At 49.0% G+C, this 5,159-nt stretch overlaps 1 long non-coding RNA gene across 1 annotated transcript in view; it reads right to left on the bottom strand.

Annotated features, from left to right (window-relative positions):
• LOC139791910 (uncharacterized) overlaps window positions 1–5,159 on the bottom strand; it is a 75,671-nt gene that overhangs the window by 60,558 nt on the left and 9,954 nt on the right. The gene's annotated exons all lie outside the window — the stretch shown is intronic.

The following is a 5,159-nucleotide window of genomic DNA, read 5'->3' as shown; positions in this document are numbered from 1 at the left end:
ATTCAGGCACAGCCCTGACTCACACAGTATAAATAGTCCTGCTTGGCAGCTCCCATTCACCACCTCCCTTCATCCAAGAGCTTATTTTCAGCTGCTGGATGACAATCATCAGCACAGATTAGGCACAGGAGAGGGGTAGCAGCCAGCCTTAAAGCACTCCCTGCATGCTTGCTAGTCAGCTCTGCAAAGTCCCTGCTCTGCACTGTACTCCTATTTGGAAATCAGCAGAGCAAGGTGGGGGCAATGACAGGGGGGACTGCAGCAGGAGCAATGCCAGAAGTCATAAGGGACTGAGTACAGAGGCCTCCCCCACAGGCAGCTCCACAGTGACCAAGAGCCCCTCACAAGCTCTACATGTTGCACCCAGGAACCCAGCATCTTCACATGGCTGAGCAGAATAAAGGCAGGCACATAGGCAAGCCCTGGGAAAGTGGTGTGCAGGACATGGACCAGAGTTCCTGGCAGTAAGACAGACAGTATCCTATGCAAAACTTAAGAGGTTGGCAAGAATCCTTAGGCTTCTGAGGGGAGTGTGCCCAGCTTTGCTATCCACCACCGGGGGTGGCCAGCAGCCACAGGGGTCACACCTGGAGGAATGAGAGGTGTGGAAGTCCCTTGCCCTGCCCTGGTTAGCACAGCTCACTGCTGGCCATAGAGCAGATGTGCTGGGATCCTTTAGCTGGGATGTGTTGCTAGCTTGACACTAGCTTGTACATGGGCTTTGGAACATGTTGAACTTTGTTTACCCTCAAATTACTGTCCAGCAACTAACCTGTTGATTGATACATCCCTGCCAACATGAGATGCTTATATCTGGGCAGGCTGCAAGTGCCAGCAATGGTAACAGGGACTCTTGGGCTGCTGTGGGGATTTCAGCTGATGTTCTCTACCCAGTCCTACAACCGAGAATGTCTGGGATCACTGGGGTGACACAGCAGAGACCTGCAAGAGTGCCTGACTTGCAAGGGTTACTGGGAAGGCATACATCCAGACCACATACCTACCTGGAGTTGCTACATTGACTTTCTCCTGTACCGTGCCAGGAGATGGCATGGTTCAGGGCCAGATTGGATGGTGCTTAGGTCTCCTAGGCTGATGTAGGCACTAAGCATGGCAGCAGATGCTACTACTGTAAGGACTTTTGTACAAGCACTGGTTCTCCCTCCTGACACAGCCACAGCCCAAACACCCTGGCAGAACCCTCTCCAGCCTTGCTCACACGTGGCAAGATTCACCATGCTCACTACAGAGCCACATCGTAGGTATATCCCACATGGCCAGTGACCAAGTTTTTCTTCTGTACATCTCCCTTCCCCACTCAGTGGGTTGTCCCCCCTCTATAAGGACAGTGACCAAAACCCACAAGACAGCCAACCACCCACACCCCTCCTTCCCTTTGTGTTTGGGCTCTGGCACCTGCCCTGGCCCCACAGCGCACTGTCCTCTGCTTGCTCTGCCTGGTAGGTCACAGGAGGGAAGTCAGGGCCATCTGCCCCTCAGCACTGTCATATCTTAGGACTTGTCTAGCTACTGGCACAAGGCTTTACCTTCAAACACATTTTACTGAGCCCACTCACTGCACACTCCACAGTGAGCTGCATAGTTTGGGTGGAGAAATAAAACAAAACAAGCTCCTTCTCACTGATTTCACACAAAACCTTCACATCAGGAGCACCGGGCCTGCCTGATGCACAGGTCAGCAGCAACCAGTCCTCTGACCTCAGTGATTTCAGGTCCTTTAATATGTCCTTTCTCAAATGCTTTGGTTCTGTTTGTGATGAAGGAGAGGGTCCTAAAGGTCAGAGTTAAGGGGATCATATGCAATCCCATGACCCAAGGATGACCAGAGGGAAGAGGATGCACATACTGGGGGAAGAAAAAAGAAAAGTGCTGCAATTTTTTTCACTTACCTGTCTGCTTCTAAACCAGAGACTGATAGTCACTGGCTTTTGGGAAGGCATTCCCTACACTCTGTACAAGCAGCCATCCCAACCCACCCACCACTGACACCAGCGACTGTTGGTTCATCTCCAGACATAAAACCTGCCCCACAAGGAGCAGCAATTAAGGACAAAGCAAGGACAAGAAGGTGGAGTGGGTAACTATCAATTTCCCCATGATAGAGATGTTAAATTAAACCCAAGGTAATCAGCTGTAAGGCAACAACCCAGATTGGTGTAAAGAGACAAGGTAGAAATCTGTTCATGGTATGGGACAGAGGAAAGGTTGGAACTGGAATCCATACCGAACAGTAATGAGTGTGTCCATTTACCGTGCTCCTGCTGATGATAAAGTGTATCTATCCCTAAGAGACAGATTTAGGGGGACTACCTTGTTACTGTCAGAGTCATCTAAGCTGCAAGCCTATCAGATCAGAGACCACCCAGGAAGCCATGATTTTATGCACATACTAGCTGGTCATATACATTACCATGATGTATTAAATGCTGCTGCCCTCAGTATGTTCTGATGACACACAATAAGCCACTGGAGACAATACTGTGCACTTTAATTTCAAGTCTTGAACTATGAGCTCTTGATTTTCTAGCTTCAGCATCAATAAACCCCTATTTTGTTTTACTATTAAACCTGCTGGGTATACAGAATTTCTGTGCCTGACTGAAGCCAAAAGCAAAGTACATATACACCTCCACAATACAGCAAATACAGAAAAGATGGATCCAAAAGAACTTATAACCTGAGCAGAAGAAGGGGAACGATCCAGGAGATCCTGCTAGTCTGCAAAAGGTTAATGTAATAACTGTGGAAATGAGCTGCTGCTGTTTTGGGAAAGCCTTTACCCCAGCAAGTGCAGAGAGTCCCTTCTCTGTAAGCAGAGGCAGCAGAAAGACCCGCATAGCTTCAGACCAGGCTCCAAAGAAAAAATAAATAGAACATGTCTGATCTTCAAGACAACATTACTGAGCTGAACCCATCATTGACAAGTAGGGCCATGAGGCAGGAGGACCAGCGTAAAGACCCTCTGGTGGGTAGAGGAGGATGTCCATTGTTTCTCAGGACTCCTCTTGTGGAGCAGTAGCTGCCCTCAGCAACACCATCTCTGCTGTTCAGAAGCAACTTACATGGCAAAACATCATCCAGAAGAGCTTTCCAAGCTCACCAACTTCTGACACAAGAAAGGCAGCTTCTCTTGGAAGAGACCCTGACAAGGGTAGCACATGGCTGGGAGTGTGAATTGTGTTACTAAAAATTGATGGGTTTCTAACCCAGCTGGAGAGGAAGTTTGAATACACAAGCTAACAGCCTCTCTCTAGGTCTTGCCACCATCTCCCCAGATTTTTAAATAAAATTATTTTTCTTCATTCACAGCCTTAATTACTGCCAGCTGCTGTGTCAGATTCAGGTGAGCCAGGCTCTAGCCAGAGCTGGGGTGCAGCAGTTTAAGCAGGAAATACCAGCAGAAACTGAGCTCAGACAGTCAGTTTGAAGACAGTCAGCCCCATCTCCACACACCACCTTGATGAATGACGGGTACGTGGTGCGTGAAACGCCAGGCCCTCCTCATGACTTTACTGCCTTGTGTTCTCACCTCCTTGGTCCACTGCCACATTCTGCATCTGTGGGTCCTCTCTTAACCACTCATCACGAACCCTGAAGAAAAGACTTTAACATAGCATTTGGCTGGTTCCTGGTTCATCTCTAGCACCCCACAGTTTTTCAGCTCTAACCAGGAACACCATCTCTAGAGGCCACACCACACTGGCCATTCCCAGCCTAACTCCCTCCTGACCATAGACACAAGTTGCACAGAGCAATGGGAAATAGAACTTTCTCCCAAAAGAGAGAGACATCAACACTTTCCTAAGCCTGAGAGTTCTGTTCTTGAACCCCATTAATTGCAAAAGCCTTTCCATTTCTCTTCTGCATCTTCAAGCAAACCACCCACAGCTACCAGGTGGGAAGGTCCACAGGACACATTCATGACATCCCCATTCCACAGGGGCCAAGACCCAACTGCCATGGCCATGCCCCTTGCTTCTCTTGCTGCAGGTGGCTCCAGGTCTGCCATATCAAGGCAATTTCTCACTAGTGCCAAGCAGACACAGCCATAGTGGGGAAGAAACATTAGAAGCATCAGAAAGAGGTTGTGTGAGGAGTGAGCAGTGCATGTAAACAAGCCTGTAACGAGTTTGTAATATGCATGTGTGGTGCGGCCTGCGCAGCGTCATCACAATGGCACAAGCACTTTCCTGCCTCATTGCCTCCCAAATGGATTTTAAATATCATTCCGAGGACACAATTATTTAAAACGCTGAACTAAACACTCGCTAATGGGAAAATGGCGTGTGGCCTGCAGCAGCCATTCCTCATGGGGCTATTCTGCCCATGTCATCCCCTTCTCCAGCCCCACACCTTGGGTGGGGCCACATGGAAGCATCCTCCTCCCACATGGAGACCATGTAGGGTACCACTAGGTAACTATACACCTTGTTTATGCAAGAACACACTTTTTGTCCCCATCCTATTGCTGTCATCAGGCCCCTGAGAAGCAATCTGTCCTGTCCCATCAGGGGCACCGTGAGTCAGTCATGGGGGCTTTAGCAGCCCCTGCCTGCAGCTCCACACACAGTTAAGAGGAGGCATCTTGTAGGTCTTTCAGTCACTCCCTGTGTTCAACAGCAGGTAATGCAGGGCTAGACAAGGAAAGAACATTAGCACAAGGATCCCTTCTGACACCCATTGTTACATGGCCCTGGCTGGGAAATACCAAATATTACTTTTTTACATAATTAACTTGTGAATAGCTCCTCACCCCCACTTCACAGTTCCAGGGAGGGGATATGAAGGAAGCAGATTCATTGTCAGCTACATCCAGGGCTCCTGAGTGAATAGAGCATGATGAGAGCGAGCAAACAAGGAAACAAACTATTTGAAACAGTCCTTGCTAGGGACAACATAGATGGAGAACTGCTCTCAGTCCCCCTACAGGGCTGCAGCACCAGGGATAACAGAGCAACACATGTGCTCCCAGGGAGTGTCTGCCTGACCACCACACATCTTCTATGCACCAGGCAGGGATCACAGACCATGATTATGGCCTCTGTTACCACCACACACAGACACCAGCCTACCTCAGGCTGAATGAGAAAAGGGAAGGAATACAAACCAGCACTGTCTTCACACACCAGCAGCTGAGC

The sequence above is a fragment of the Heliangelus exortis genome, chromosome 2, assembly GCF_036169615.1.
Source record: "Heliangelus exortis chromosome 2, bHelExo1.hap1, whole genome shotgun sequence".
Taxonomy (NCBI): domain Eukaryota; kingdom Metazoa; phylum Chordata; class Aves; order Apodiformes; family Trochilidae; genus Heliangelus; species Heliangelus exortis.
Note: the sequence above shows the minus strand (reverse complement) of the source record. Positions and strands in the feature narration are given on the sequence as shown.